Source organism: Trichosurus vulpecula, chromosome 3 (assembly GCF_011100635.1).
Source record: "Trichosurus vulpecula isolate mTriVul1 chromosome 3, mTriVul1.pri, whole genome shotgun sequence".
NCBI classification, from domain to species: Eukaryota; Metazoa; Chordata; class Mammalia; order Diprotodontia; family Phalangeridae; genus Trichosurus; species Trichosurus vulpecula.
In genome coordinates this window covers 26,792,247-26,809,371 of record NC_050575.1, presented here as the reverse complement: position 1 = coordinate 26,809,371, position 17,125 = coordinate 26,792,247, and positions in this window count along the sequence as shown.

Sequence of the window (17,125 nt, the reverse complement as noted above, 5' to 3'; positions counted from 1 at the left end):
TAATTCTATCCTCTGAGACCAAGCAGAGCATGTCTAACTCTCTTTCATAGCTAGCTGGGGAAGTACCAGAGTGCCGGCCTTGGATTCAGGAAGACCTGAGTTCTAAGACTGCTGCTGCCACTTAAACATGAGTGACCCTGGACAAGTCACTTAACCTCTCTGCATCTCAGTTTCCTTATCTGTAAAATGGGGATAATAATAGGACCTCACAGGGTTGTTGTGAGGATTAATCCAGTAAAGATGTGCAATGCACTTTTCAAACCTTAAAGTATGGCATAAATGCTGGCTATTCTATGGAACAATCCTTCAAATATTTCCAGAGAACTTCTCTGGTCTTTTAAGTCTTTTCTTCTCCAGGATAAACATCCCCAATTCCTTCAGCTGAAGGTCAGCGTAGTCTTCTCAGCATCCCGGTCACTCCTCCTGGTGAGCTCTAGCTTTTTGAGGTTGTTCCTAAAATGTAGCACTAGAATTTTAGCACCAAGAGGTGGCATGTGCTGAAACTTGTGAATCAAAGTGGGTTTCAGATTATTTGTTACAATGAATCAATCATTTAAGAAACATTTATTAAGTAGCTACTATGTGTCAGACACTAGGCTAGGTGCTGCTGTTACAAAGACAAAAAATGAAATAGTCTTTGCCTTCAAGGAGCTTACATTCTGTAGGAGAAGACAACAAATACAACAGGCACACATATAAATATATGCAAGTCAAATTAGAATCTAGGGGGATCAGGAAAGGACTCACATAAGAGGTGACATTTGGAGGAAGGAAATAAGCATTTATGAAGCACCCATTTACTATGTGCCGGGCGCTGTGCAAATATCCCATCTGATCTTTATAAGAAGCCTGGGAGGCAGGCAGTATTATTTCCATTTTACAGCTGAGGTAACTGAGGCAAACAGAGGTTAAATGGCTTTTGGCTCAGGGTCACATGGTTAGCAAGTATCTTCTAGATTTGAATTCAGGTCTTCTTAATTCTAGGCCTAGCGTTCAGTTGTACCACCTAGCTTGGAGCTTTGAAGGAAACTAGCAATTCTTAGTGGTATTTGTGAGGAAGGAGTATGTTCTAGACATGGATGACAACTTGGGCACAGTTTTGGAGGTAAGAAACGGGTGTTGTATATGAGGAACGGCAAAAAAGCCATTTTATCTGGGCCGAAGGGTAAGTGAAGTGTGTCAAAAGGTTGACTTCTCCACCTGTTCTGCTCTTTGCAGACCTCATTCTTTCCTCGTTATTACCCTGAATGGTCCATCACAGGGTCCCAAAGGGATGGGATGTAAAACAAATCGAATTGGGTGGGGGTGGGGATAAGAAAGATCGGAGGTGTGGGGAGCTCTCTTGAAGGGAGGTTGAGGATGTTCAGAAACGAGGAAGGACCCTCGGGATAAACATTAAACCTGTCCTTTTTGCAATGACCAAAGACTGGCCTTAATTCCTAGGAGATGACCCTGGAGACAGATTATGCCAAGTAAAGGGAGGGAACTCTGCTTTTCAGAGAAATTGGGCTTAGTTTCTCCCATTCACAGGAATCCCCTCAGGATGACTATGAACACATTCTATTCGCTGTCTTTTGAGGCTTGTATTAAACAGAGCTGGAATTCAATGGCTCAGAAGCCAGAAATTCTAGTATTCAATGAAGATACCAAAGGGACCAGAATCTTCTTTCCTTACTTCATCTCTGCCCCACTATTAAAGGGGAAAACATTGGAGGCCACTCATCTCAGGCATAATAAGCCTGGAGAGTGAATGAAAAACCTTGGAAACATATTGAAATATTTGTTTCAATAGTATTACAATAAGGTAAGTATAAGAACAAATCTGGCCTCAGATACTTACTAGCTGTGTGATCCTGGGCAAGTCACTTAACTCTGTTTGCTTCAGTTTTCTTGTCTATAAAATGAGTTGAAGAAGGAAATAGCAAACCCTTTTAGTATTTTTGCCAAGAAAATCCTAAATGGGTTCACAAAAAGTCAGATACAACTGAAATTACTGACCAACAACACCTAGGGTCACTGGGCTCATCACTTAACCCTGTTTGCCTCAATTTCTTCATCTGTAAAATGAGCTGGAGAAGGAAATGGCAAACCACTCCAGCATCTTTGCCAAGAAAACCCCAAATGGGGTCATGTAGAGTAGAACATCACTGAAATGACTGAACAACACTCCAAAGTATAGGAAGGATTGTATTTAGTAGATGTTTCTGGAATCATAGATTCTCAGACTTGTAACATGAATGAATGAATGAAAACATTTATTGAATGCTTGCTATGTGCAAAGTATTTATTAAGTGTTGAGGATACACATAGGAAAGTAAGGCAGATCCTCCTCCCTAGGAGTTCATATTATAATGACAGAGACAACACAAATGGAAGGTTTTCAATGCAAGTCAAGTGGCAAATTTCCATGGTCCTCAGGGTGCAGTGGCAGAGCAGATGTAATGTCTTTTCTTTAATGTTATTCCACTGATAAAATCATATTCATTTCTGATTTTGAACCATCTGACAGTGCCAAGGACTTTGGTGACAAGAATTGTCCTTTTTGGGTCTTCAGAAAAGGGGGCTAGATGTGGCCCCTGCAGGAGCATTTCCAGGCTGCTTCTCCAAAGGGGTTGCTCCACAGAATGCTGGCTGAGGGCATGGGGCTGAAAGCATTGCTATCCCTAAGGCTCTGGAGTTCAGGGTCCTGGGTTTTTTCTATTGGGGCTGAGGGGAGGCAGCTAGCAAGGGAAGGACAAAGGGAATAAGCATTTATTTAGTTCCAGGCACTGTGCAAAGAGTATTCCAAATATCATCTCCTCACAACAACCCTGTTAGGTAGGTGCTGTTATTATCCCTATTTTACATTTGAGGAAACTGAGGCAAACAGAAGTTAAACAACTTGTCCAGGGTCACACAGCTAGTTCATATCTAAGGTTAGATTTGAACTTAGACCTTCCTGGCTTTGGGCTCAGTTCTCTAATCCACTATGTCACCTAGCTGCCTCTAAGAAAGCTAAGAGGTGGGGGCGGTTTGGCCTGCCTGGCACGTGCTGCCTCTTGTCTCTCTCCTAAGGTGCCCTGAAGCTTCAGATTGACTGGCTGAACTGCCCTATCTCCATCTTAAGCAAATGGCCATTTGTCCTCTGCTTGAACACGCCCAGGAGTTGAGAATCCACTACTTCCACAGATTGCCCGATTCAGCTGTTGGACGGCTCCAATAGTTAAAAAGTCCTTTGCTATATTGAACCCAAACCTGTCTTCCTGTGATTTATACCTACTGGTGCTAGATCTGGCTTCTAGGGCCAACCAGAAAAAAAAAAATTGCTCCTTTTTCCTGATGATATATCCTTGCAGAGACTTGGAAACAGCTTATATCAGCCCTGAGCAGTCTCTTCTTTATGTTAAACATCCCTACTGTTTTCATCTGATTCTTCCATGGCATGGTTCATAGGCCCATCTCCATCTTGGCCACCCTTATCTTGTTTGCCAAAATCAGGGCTGGGGATTTCCAGAGGATCCTAGAGTTAGAACTTGCTTGGAGACACTCATGAAAATGAGTGTGGGTTTTAATTAAGGAGTGGGAGCTTGGTAGTATTGTACTTTCAAAAGCAAAGACAGGCTTAAGTTTCAGTCCCTTCATTCTACTGTCTTCATTTCACTCTGAGTTGCCTAAGCAAAGATTCCTGTTTAGGGCTCTGAGCTTTAACAGGCATTCGAGAGTTTCCTGAAAACTCTTGGCAAACAGATAAAATACAATTACCTCAATTCCCAAGGCACTGCAGACAGAAGTGCCCTGAAAATCTGCAATGTAATAATTCATAGTGAACAATGGCAGGCAGCCTGCATAAAACCCAAAGTGCTTGCTTTGTAAACTTTATAGCAGCTGAGAGCACCCGCAGGGACCCCCCTTTCCCATATTTTATTAACCTTCCATTTTCCAGGCTAGTGATAAGAGGATTAATCTAATTAGCACAATTGGTTTCTAACTTAATAGGGTTTTCATTTCCTCTAGGGTCTAGAGGGCACAGCCTATGGGGAATGGAGAGGGTCCTCCCTCTAACTTATCATTCCCTCTGCACTTTCTGTCTTCTGAGAACTCAGTGCTTAGCCTCAGCTGGGGTGAGAGGGGACCATGTCTCTACAGCTAATTGTGTAATGTCACCCTGAACTTCAGGGAAAAATCTGGACCCCTTTGGTTGCAGTTTTATCTATGAGAAATGGGTATTTTTGGTGCAAAGTATGGGAGACGGGTATCCCAGAGTATGTAGACAGCCTGCTGTTTACCCCAGACAAGCAGCCTCTTTCTTAATGGCACAAGTCAGAGGACCTGGGTTCAAATCTTCCTCTGATATTATCACCTGTGTTAACTAGGGCAATTCATAGTGAACACTGACAAATTCCCAGAGTCTCAATTTCTTTATTTATCTCATTTATAAAATAAATGGGTTGGGTTAGATGGTCCCCGAAGTACCTTCCAGCTCAAGGCCTATGATATCATGATGTCTAAAGATAAATTTGAAAAGGAGTCTCCAAGTAATATCCCTTGGGCCATTTGAAGACAGAGATGTCTAGGGTAGCTCATTCCCTTCCTGTCCTGAGTGCCTTGATCCTTAGCCTTCTCAATGCCTCTCTGCACCTTCCATGGAGGGATCTTGTCTACTAGATATTCAGTCCTATCTCTCAAGAAATATATTGTCCTCTCACCTCCAGAACAAACCTCAAGTCCTATGGATTGGGCTCCTGTCCACGATGACTCATTTCTCCTGGGCTAGCATTTGCTTTATCTAATTCCATTGCTTTAGAACTAGATGGATTGAGTCTGATTATTCACCTGGCAAGAGGTCCCTTCCTGGATTTACACAGATTGATTCTCCATTGCCCAAAGGACCTCATGGTCACTTTTGCTAGTTGACACATACATTCTGGCAGAAGCTGTTTTGGGGGAGGGATGAATAGTCCCCAGCAGTGCCATCATCCCCAGAGACAAATAATGGAGAAGAAAGGAGTGATGGGGAAAGTGCAGTGGCTAGTGAGAGAGGATGCCGATAATGACTGTAATTATTGTCATTATACAAGAGTGTCAGGAAACCCTGGTAACCTGTCAGACGGCCTAGTGTTCGACTGAAATGCTTGGGCAGAAAGGAACTGACATCCTCATTCTGTTCGGTAGAATTGTTTTGAAACCAACAGAAAGATTGAACATTATAAATGTGGATGCTGATGAATAGTCAAGTCATTTATCAGTTTGGTTGCAGGACTTTTCATGAGTGGATCAAAGTATCTCACTCTTGTATTGTGGTAATATTTCTAGAGGCCCGAATGAGGGTCCAGACATTACTGCTCTAACAACAACATGTTAAGATGAATCTTCCAGATCTATCCAGTCAGGAAATGATGCTTTTTTCCTTAGCTCTCTGCACAACATTTAATTTGTGCCTGTTTTAGGTACTTTTCTGAATCTTATATTGTGGTTTTACATGGATGTATCATATTTCCCTAAGGGCAGCTAGATGGCACAATGCATAGAGTGCTGGGCCTGGAGTCAAGAAGACCTGAGTTCAAATTTGGCCTCAGATGCTTACTAGCTCTGTGACCCTGGGTAAGTCACTTAACCCTGTTTACCTCAATTTCCTCATCTGTAAAATTAGATGGAGAAAGAAATGGCAAACCACTCTGATATCCTTGTCAGGAAAATCCTAAAAAGGGGTCATAAAGAGTCAGACATGACTACTAGACTATAGGGCAGGATTTCTTAACTTTGTATTTTCCCTTCTCTACATTGAGGGTAGTGCTCTGCGCGTATCAGACACTTAATAAAAGATTGCATTGAATTGGATTGTAATAATGAGAACGTCATCGGTGTTTTAACACTTACAGAGTGCTTTAACCTGTGAGTCAGGAGAATTCAAGCCTTGTGATTCCCATCTTACAGATGAGGTTATCAGAGAGGCAGTGAGGTATAATGAAAAGAGCCATAGATTTGGAGCCAGCAAACCCCACCTCTGTCTGTTAGTTATTACCAGAGACAAATCATTTCACCTCTGTGGGTCTCAGGTTCCTCATTTGTAGGATGTGGGGTTTGACTAGATGTTTTCTTCAGTCCCTTCCATCTCTAGGTCTGTGATCCTATGATTAGGCTTCTCTGCCACAGATATCATAAATAGTTGAGCCAGGATTCAAACCTGGGTCTTCTACGTTCCACTCTAGTGTTCCTTAAAAAGACAGACCAACAAAAAACCCCAAAACAAAATACCTTTTCCAAAACACCTGCTCTGGAAACTTATACACCTGACACTGACAAACTTCAGAATGCCTCTGGCCTGTGCTTCAGCCAGCATTTGGGATGCCTGGAGTTCACAGCTGCCAGCTTGAGTTTGATTTGGATAGTTTCTTAAATTGGGTTGATTTTGCCCCCCTTTTTTCAAAGTTCCATTATGAGATATCTAGAAGCAAACAAATATCATCCTCTGTGTTTAACTTTAGTTCAAACAAGTCCCAAAGGTCTGCATGCCTCACTGGCCATGGCTGGGTGAATTATGGGAAGCCTGATACAAATAAATGAACAGAGAGAGCCATGGTGAGATGCAAGCATAGTTCCTGGGAGAAGTTGGCAATGTGGAGGAAGGGTATTGCTCAAGTGCCCTGGCTCTGGGGTGACAGGGAGCCCCAACTCACTGAAGGGTGAGTTCCATATAAGAGGCATTCTGAACATGGCACAGAGATCACTGAATCACAGAGCTTCAGAGTTAGAAGGAACTTTAGCAGTCACCTACTCCAACTCATACCTGAGAAAGAACCCCATTCCATAACATCCCCGACAAATTATCATTCAGTAATTCAAAGATTTCTAAGGAAGGGGAGTCTACTACCTGCCCGTTGCCCCTTTGTTGTTGTTCAGTTGTATCTAACTCATTGTGACCCCATTTGAGGTTTTCTTGGCAAAGATACCTTGCCATTTCCTTCTCCAGCTCATTTTACAGATTAGAGGCAAACAGGGTTAAGTGACTTGCCCAGGATCACACAGCTAGTAGATGTCTGAAGCTGGATTTGAACTCAGGTCTTCCTGACTTCAGACCTAGTACATTATCCACTGTGTTACTTAGCTACCTCTCTGGGGGTCATCTCCAGTCTTGATTTTTATGTTGCCACTTAGTAGTCTGTTGTTTGTACCCAGATCGCCTCAGAATAAACATAAATAACAATTGTTTCTGTTTTGGACAGAAACCCTGAGGGTCCTTCCGAGGTTGATTTTTTTTTTTTGACTAGGTAAAAGGGGCCCTTCTTTGTCTCATTTCTTACCTAGATTTAATCACTGAATGGGCATTGCCTCAGTCAAACTAAGACATGGGAAAGATCTCAGCTTGAAAGGGCCAAGGTCTTCCACTGCATCTGGGGCCATTCCAGTTGTCCTGATCTTGCCACTGGCCCAGATGGCTCTGGAGGAGAGAGTAAGGCTGGTGACTTTGCACAGCCCTCTCTCACTTAAATCAATTCACTTGCGAGTCATGGCATCACCTTCTTGATGCCATGGTCCCCTTCAAGAACAAAGGACGAACAACAGTAGCTACGTCTCTAAAGTGGTATTGACAGCTTGGCCTTCCTGACTCTAAGTCTAGTGCTCCATCTCGTACACCATGCTGTGATATAGATGACAATGTTAACACAAAGAGCTTTGATTCAACCCCGCCCCCCCTGCCCCACTTTTTTCTCCAGAGCATTTAATAAACATTTCTTATTTTCCTAGCAGAACCATCTATCTGGTGGAAGACAGAAGGATTGAACCTGTCTGGCTAATCTGATCCCTTCTCAGTTTCTGCCTTTGTTTAAAAGAACCACTTTTGGCCTAGAGAGATAATCACCCCAAAGTCATAGCAGTGGTGGTGTTTTAAGGAGCCGGCTCCAGTTGCCACTGTTTATTTATCAAGCATTAGCTGTGGCAGTTAAGCAGTTAGAGATAATCAAATCTAAGTATGCCTTCGCAACAAGCTGTGGCTCCGGAAAGGGAATACATTCTGGAAGACAAACAGTTGCAGAAAGATGATATTGAATATTAATTGTGTGAATTTACTTACCCCACAGATGGCAATGCAGATGCCAGTAATAATAAGCAGCAACTTAAAGAATGGTTTCTAGCACAAATATCCTAAGAGCTGAAGATATCAGCCCTAATGGGGAGGCTCCCTGGATGGAGGGATTTCTTGGGATTTAATTTTGATACTTGCAACATGTGGAGTAGGAGGAAGGCATGGTCAACATGGCTCAGTCCCTTTGTAAGACCAAGACACTAGATAAAACATGACATAATTTGTTAGGCCAGGTCAGAGCAGGTATTGGACAAAGGACTGTAGAGAATGGGGCCAGGATGCAATTGTGACCTCCATGAGGTCTGACCATGTCAATTTCCAGTTCAAAAATTTTCTAGTGGATCCCTAGTACCAATGGTATAAAATACCAGCTTCTTAGTCTGGCACTCAAGGCCTTTTGCAATATCCCTTCAAAACAGTTTTCCAATATTATCTCATACAACTCTTCTAAACAAACTGGACAATTCACTCTTTCCCCATTTTATTCTGACTTCTCCCTGTCCTCCGTGCTTGAAATGGATCACACAAAGGAGTTTGGGCCCTTAGCTACCTTTTGGAATTCATGTCTACACGTCACATCTTTGTGCAAGAAACAACTAACCTTGGGGCAGCTAGGTGGAGCAGTGAGTAGAGCACAGCCCTGGAGTCAGGAGGACCTGAGTTCAAATCCAGCCTCAGACACTTGGCACACTTACTTGTTGTGTGGCCTTGGGCAATTGCCTTGCCTTCCCCCCTCCAAAAAAAAAAAAAGAAGAAACAACTAGCCTAAGATAAACAATGACTCATCTTCAATAGCCATTGAGAGCCCATGCATGAGGCTTCTTGTCAGCAGGGCCTTGTCCAGGAAGTGGACTTCTGAAGCCAGGCATGTTCCGTAATCAAGTGAATGCTTCTCATGCAAGGAGGGCATCACTCTGCCACCCTTCCTGCTCATGTTTGTGTGTTACTTTCCTCCAACAGAGCATATGCATATGCATATGCATCCTGAGGTCAAGGACTATTTTGCTTACATGTGTTTGTATCCTCAGTTCTTAGTATAGTTCCTGGTATGCAGTAAGCACTTAATAAATGTGCTCTTTCTGTCTCTCTCTCTCTCTCTGTTTCTGTCTCTGTCTCTCTTGTTTGAGAAGAAACAAAAACTCATGCCACTCTACATCATAGAACTCTTGATGTCAGAAAACCCCGCCAAATGACACTTCCTTGTCCTATTGTTAGCAGATTTCTACCTCCTTCCCTCCTCATTCCTGTGCCTCGTTAACATTTTTTAGGTGAAAATCTTAGTCCCCTGCTTCTGTTTCAGCTCTTTTATCCCCATCTACTTCGGTCTTGGGGCAGCTAGGTGTCTCAGTGGATAGAGTCTTGGGTCTGGGGTCAGGAAGATTCCTCTGCCTGAGTTCAAATCTAGACTCAGATACTTACTAGTTGTGTGACCCTGGACAAGTCCTTTAACATTGTTTGCCTCAGTTTCTTCATTTGTAAAAATAAGCTAGAGAAGGAAATGGCAAACCATTTAGCCAAGAAAACCCCAACTAGAGTCTCAAAGACCAAACAACTACAGCACTTCAGTCTTACCTCCTGTTTATCCTAAGCCTTGAAACTCTGCTTTATTATTTTAAAAAATACTTTTTAGCTAGCTTTTTTCTCATACTCTTTAAAAAATGTTTTTATTGTTACTTGCTTTTTCTATCACCATGGTTTCCCTCAGTATCCCTCCCCTTTGCCTCTCAGAGAGCTATTCCATACAACAAACAGTATTTTTAAAGACAAAAAGGGGGGAAAATCAGCATAACTGATCAATACATTAAAAAGCCCACAAATATGTGCAAGATACAACACTTAGGGACTTTCTGCCTCTGCAAAGGCATAGGGCATGAGCGTCTTCTTATATCTGCTCTTCTGAGCCAACCTTGTTCTTTATAATATTGCAATGTTCAATTTTGTGGCTGTTCGGTTGACACTGCTTTAGTCATTGTCATGCTAGCTTTCCTAGAAGACACTTTATTTCTTGCTGTCCTCTTCAGTTCTTGAAGAACCTTCTTTTCCAAGGAGTGTAGTACTTGGCTCATAGTCATCTTCTTCCCAAACCCTTCCCTTATTTAGGGGACACTTTGATTTCTACATTGATGTCCCCTCAGATACTCTTGTTTTCAAATTTATATTGTTCCCAAACTCTTACAACTTCTTTCATTCTAACTCAGCCACACCCACATTGGTGATCATAGATTTAACCTCAGTACCATCCATAAGTGTTCTTCCTTCATGATCTAGAGCTCTAAATTTCTCTCTTTGACCATAACCTCCAATTCTTCCCTCTCTCTTACTTTTCCCAAACTTATCATTCATTCTCAGCCCAACCTCCCATCATTCCACCTCTCCCTATTTCCCTCTGATATTGCCTCATTTTGCTTTCTTCAGTCTTGACCCTGGTAACTACCTGTAATAGGAGGGCAGAGTTTATAATCTCAAAGAGGATCATAAACATGTCTGAAAGGTTCGGAACCGCTGGATATAAGAAACTCTCAAAGTAGAAGGTAGAAGAATCAAAACATATATTTAGGCTCCACAGTAACCAACCCATGAACCAGCAACCCCATTTTGATATATTGATCAAAAGCTTCCAGGCCCAATAAGTACGCCTTGAAAGAGTAACCAGGAGGCTACAGAGAAGCATGATTGCGTAAAGCAAAATCATGCTTCCCCCTCTATGGTAAAAAGATTACCCACTGGCCTGAAGTCTTTGTTCAGCTTCCTCCCGTAGGTCAGCTCTGCTACTGGCAGCTCCTGCTTCAGCTGTGGCTGTGGCTGTGGCAGCCTCTGGCTCCAACGGGAGCTGCTTTTAACCATCCAGCTTCTGCGGGGGTGTAAGGTACGCCAGGGAAAGCACAGGTTCTTTCAATCTGCTTAAGCAAGGTGAAGGGGTTGACCAGGAAAGCACAGGTTCTTTCCATCAGCTTAAGCAAGGGAAGCAAGGTGAAGGGGCCGACAAGCTTACTCCAGTCCAAGATACAAACAGCATTCAGTTCAGGGGAAAAAGCCAAACTAGTCAAGGGCACTTGTTGACTAAGTGCTAAGGAGCCCATTTTTGGTTGCCAATACACTACCTCAACTATCCACTGTCTTCTACCTTTAAATCTCTTTCCCCTTGTCTTACTGCTGCTTATGCTTTGTCAAATCCTAACTCTATGTTACCCCTGCCTTTTCCATTCCTACTCTTATGTAGCCAATCTATGCTGAAGGAAATAACAATTGTGTCAACTGGGTTCACCATAAATTTGTTGCCTACTCTCAGACGGGCCCATCCTACTGCACGCTACCCTTTTGTTTTTCTCTGAATCTTTATTATACTTCCCAGAGAGGTGTTTTCTGACTTTCTTTTCTTTGACCTATAACCATACCTCTTCCACCTCCCAGCAAAGGACTTGCTTCCTACTTTACTGAGAAAATCAAGGTCATTGTCTGGGACTTCTTCCACAAAGTCACTCTGTTTCTTCGATGTTTATGTTATTATTTTACATCTTCTCTTACTTGTCTGCTCAGTCCTTCTCAGATTCTTTTGATCGATTATGAAATCCTACTCCTGGCTCCCAGCTGTGAATGTCCTTAAGACTCTGTCCAGGGTCCTTCCTACACTTTCAGCAATTTCACCAGCTCCCATGGATCAATTATCATATTTATATAGATGGTTGTGAAACCTATATGTGTAACACTAATCTCCCTCCCAAAGTCCAGTCTCACATATCTCTGCCTACATGTACCCATCTTGAATTAAACATGTCCCAACAGAAGTCATTATCTTTTCTCCTAAATTCGCCTCTTTCTAATGTTCCAATTTCTGTTGAGGGCACCAGCATCCTTCTAGTCACCTATATTTGCAACCTTACTGTCCTCCTCAACTCTGACCTGTTTCTCCCTCCCTCATATCCAATCAGTTTCCAATATTGCTGATGAGGACACAGTCTCTGGGAACCCCCTTGAACTCTCCTCGAATCTTCCCACTTGGTCTGGCCTTGGCCTGAGGCTATAACCTTATATTATCATTAGGCCCAAATCTCTACCTAGCCTTGCCCTTTATTGTCCAGCTACTTCCCACCCTTAATCCCATTCTCTCGGTCCCTGGAGTCTGACCTCATCTCAGTCCCATCAAGCTCCTCCTTAGACTCCTCCTCAAGACCCTCCCTAAACCCCTCCTCTAGTCACCCCAGACCACCCCTCAATCCCTCCCACAATCTTTGTATATGTAAGTCTCATCTTGCCTCCATGAAGGCGCTCAGATTCAATCTAGCTCAGTAGATCGAATCTGGCCCGCTTGTGAAAACAGGCCTCACGAAGGGTGGGATTTCCTAAGACAACCCATTATGGTGAATCCCTAATAAACTCTGTCTTTTCCCTTGGCTAAGAAGGCTTGAGTCGAATTCTTTTGGCAGGACCTGGTGTGTAGGTATTTTGGGGTCTCAAGCACCCCCAGAAACCTATGGTTACCTACTATCATCATTTTTCTTTTAGCCTCTTCGTTGCCACTTCTGCGTCCATAACATCTCTCACATCTATTCTTTTCTTTCCAGTAATACAGCCACTACCGGAGTTCAGACCCTTATCACTTTTTATCTAGATTATTGCAAAAAGTCTCCTTATTACTGCTCTGCTTTCAGCTTCTCATCTTCCCAGTCCATCCTTTTACATGGCTGTCAATTTGATGTTCTAAAAACAGTTCTGACCATGCTGCTTCCCTACTCAAAAATCTTCAGTGACTCTATTATCTCTAGGGAAAATACAAGCTTCTCAGTGTACCATTTAAAGGTCTTTACAATATGGCTCCTGCCTATCTTTCTAGACTAATTTCACATTCTTCTTTTTCATACACTTTGTGTTCTAGCCAAATTGGCCTAGTTGTGATTATCCAAACTTGTCATTCCATCTGCCACCTTTGTGCCTAGGCTGAACATCTCATTTTTCCCTCTTAGCATTTTTAGTTTCTTTCAAATCTCAGATCAGATGTTACCTTCTATTGGAAGCCTTTCCAGATCATCCTCATTGTTGGTTCTCTCTCTCTCCCCGTCTCTCTTTCTTTCTCTTTCTCTTCCCTCCCCTCCTTTCCTCTTCTCTCCCCTTTTCTTATCTCTCTCTCTCCCACCCTCCCCCCTCTTAAAATTGTCTTGGATTGATTTAGTAGGTTTATATGTTGTACCTCCCAGTAGAATATAAGCTCCTTGAGGGCAAGTACTGTTTCCTGTTCTTTATATTCACTGTCACAATACTCATGTTGTGAAAGACTAACTATATTTTGCTCCTTCCTAACCTATCTCCCTTTATTGAATTTTCTCCCTTGACCCTGTCCTCTTTCTTTTCTTTTTTTAAATTTATTTAATATATTTAGTTTTCAGCATTGATTTTCACAAAAGTTTGAATTACAAATTTTTTCCCCATTTCTACCCTCCCCCCCACTCCAAGATGGCGTATATTCTGGTTGCTCCATTCCCCAGTCAGCCCTCCTATCTGTCACCCTACTCCCCTCCCATCCCCCTTTCCCTTCTTCTCTTGTAGGGCAAGATAAATTTCTATGCCCCATTGCCTGTGTATCATATTTCCTAGTTGCATGCAAAAACTTTTTTGTTGTTGTTGTTTTAGAACGTCTGTTTTTAAAACTTTGAGTTCCAAATTCTCTCCCCTTTTCCCTCCCCACCCACCCTCCCTAAGAAGGCAAGCAATTCAACATAGGCTGCATGCGTATCATTATGTAAAACCCTTCCACAATATTCATGTTGTGAAAGATTAACTATGTTTGCTCCTTCCCTTTATTGAATTTTCTCCCTTAACCCTGTCCCTTTTCGAAAATGTTTGTTTTTGATTACCTCCTCCCCCTGTCTGTCCTCCCTTCTATCGTCCCCCCTTTTTTATCTTCTTCCTCCTTCTTTCCTGTGGGGTAAGATACCCAATTGAGTGTGTATGGTATTCCCTCCTCAGGTCAAATCCAATGAGAGCAAGATTTACTCATTCCCCCTCACCTGCCCCCTCTTCCCTTCCTACAGAACCACTTTTTCTTGCCACTGTGATGAGAGATTATTTACCCCATTCTATCTCTCCCTTTCTCCCTCTCTCAATATATTCCTCTCTCATCCCTTAAATTTATTTTTTTTAGACATCATCCCTTCATATTCAACCCACCCTGTGCCCTTTGTGTGTGTGTGTGTGTGTGTGTGTGTGTGTATATATATATATATATATATATACACCTACACATATACATATATAGACACACTTATGTATACACATACACAGACACACACACACATATATATGTATATGAATATTCCTTTCAACTACTACGATATTGAGGTCTCATGAATCATACACATCATCTTTCTATGTAGGAATGTAAACAAAACAGTTCAACTTTAGTAAGTCCCTTATGATTTCTCTTTCTTGTTTACTTTTTCATGCTTCTCTTGATTCTTGTGTTTGAAAGTCAATTTTTCTATTCAGCTCTGGTCTTTTCACTGAGAAAGCTTGAAAGTCCTCTATTTTATTGAAAATCCATATTTTGCCTTGGAGCATGATACTCAGTTTTGCTGGGTAGGTGAATCTTGGTTTTAATCCTAGCTCCATTGACCTCTGGAATATCATATTCCAAGCCCTTTGGTCTCTTAATGTGGAAGCTGCCAGATCATGTGTTATCCTGATTGTTTTCCCACAATATTCAAATTGTTTCTTTCTGGCTGCTTGCAGTATTTTCTCCTTGACCTGGGAGCTCTGGAATTTGGTGACAATGTTCCTAGGAGTTTTCTTTTTGGGATCTATTTGAGGAGGTGATCTGTGGATTCTTTCAATTTCTACTTTACCCTCTGGCTCTAGAATATCAGGGCAATTCTCCTTGATAATTTCTTGAAAGATGATATCTAGGCTCTTTTTTTGATCATGGCTTTCAGGTAGTCCAATAATTTTTAAATTATCTCTCCTGGATCTAATTTCTAGGTCAGTGTTTTTTCCAATGAGATATTTGACATTGTCTTCCATTTTTTCATTCCTTGGTTCTGTTTTATAATATCTTGATTTCTCATAAAGTCACTAGCTTCCACTTGCTCCAATCTCATTTTTAAGGTAGTATTTTCTTCAGTGGTCTTTTGGACCTCCTTTTCCATTTGGCTAATTCTGCCTTTCAAGGCATTCTTCTCCTCATTGGCTTTTTGGAGCTCTTTTGACATTTGAGTTAGTCTATTTTTTAAAGTGTTGTTTTCTTCAATATTTTTTTCAGTATTTTTTTGGGTCTCCTTTAGCAAGTCATTGACTTGTTTTTCATGGTTTTCTTGCATCATTCTCATTTCTCGTCTCAATTTTTCCTCTACTTCTCTAACTTGCTTTTCCAACTCCTTTTTGAGCTCTTCCATGGCCTGAGACCAGTTCATGTATTTCTTGGAGGCTTTTGGTGTAGGCTCTTGCACTTTGTTGACTTCTTCTGGCTGTATGTTTTGGTCTTCTTTGTCACCAAAGAAGGATTCCAAAGTCTGAGACTGAATCTGGGTGTGTTTTCGATACCTGGCCATGTTCCCAGCTAACTTACTTGACCCTTGAGTTTTTCATGGGGGTATGACTGCTTGTAGAGCAAAGAGTACTTTGTTCCAAGCTTGAGGGGATGCGCTGTTGATTTCAGAGCTATTTCTATACAGCCAGCTCTGCCACACCAGCACTCCTCCTTCCGAAAATCTTCAGCAGGCTCTGCACTCCTGCTCTGATCTGCGACTTAATTCCTCCCACCACGTGGGCTGGAAGTAACTGCAGCTGTAGTTCTGTAGCTTCACCTCCCCTGCTGCCCCTGGGGAGGTGGCCAAACCTTGAACTCTGTTCCCTGCAGCTTTTCCCACTCACCTTCTCTGTTGTCTTTGGTGTTTGTGGGTTGAGAAGTCTGGTAACTGCCACAGCTCACTGATTCAGGGTGCTAGGGCCTGTCCTGCCTGGCTCCTGGTCTGGTTGGTCCTGCTGCCTCCCATGCTGAGCTCTGCTCCCCTCCATTCCGTGCATGATAGACCTCATCCAGCGACCATCCAGGCTGTCCTGGGCTGGATCCCTGCTTCCCTCTGCAATTCTGTGGGTTCTGCAGTTCTAGAATTTGTTCAGAGCCATTTTTTATAGGTTTTTGGAGGGATGTGGTGGGGAGCTCACTCAAGTCCCTGCTTTCCAGCCACCATCTTGACTCCACCCCCCAGAAGTGATGTTCTTTATTTTTTAAAAAGAAGAGTGGAGTCTTTAGATTAGAGGCTAGTGAGCTTGACTTTGATTCCTGGCAAAATTCTAGAGAACATTATGAAAGAGATGCTTAGGAAACATCTAGAAAAGGAAGCAATATTTTCCGATAACCAACATGGCTTCATCTAGAACAAGTCATGACAAAATAGTCTCATTTCCTTTTTTGGTAGTCACTAGATTGTGTAGGAACTCATCAGAGGAATATTATGGATAGAGTTTACCTAGATTTTGAGAAAGCATTTGTGTTCTTATGTTTTTTTTTTCTAGACAAATTGGAGATTTGTGGACTAGAGGGATGTGCTGGAGCCAGGTCATATAGCTGGCAAGAGCCAATTGTTAAATTTTCAGTGTGAACATTTGCACATTGGAAATCAGTAAAGGCTACCAATCAGGTCTTGATTTCTTTTTTAGTTGATTGTTTAGACTTAAGTGATAGAGAAAGTGTTAATAATCTAGATTAAACTTAAAAGTGTATAATGCATGCATTTTTTCTTGAAGAGTCAGTTGTTAAAATATTTGGTAGTGTACTCTTGGTTAGGAAGCTTTAAAGGCAGCACAGCCTAATGAATAATATTCCCTTTTGCAGGAAGCCTTTTCCAACCTTTCTTAATTCTTGTAACTCCTCCCACTCCTACTTATTCTCTACATGACTTGTTTATACATTTTCTTGTTATCTCCCCTATTAGATTGTAAGTTCCTTGAAGGCAAAGACTATCTTTTTGTCTCCACAGTGCTTAGCACAATGCTTGGTACATAGTAGGCAGTTAATAAATGTTTATTGACTGATTAATTGACTGAAAAGAGTGATAGAGTCTGGAAGGC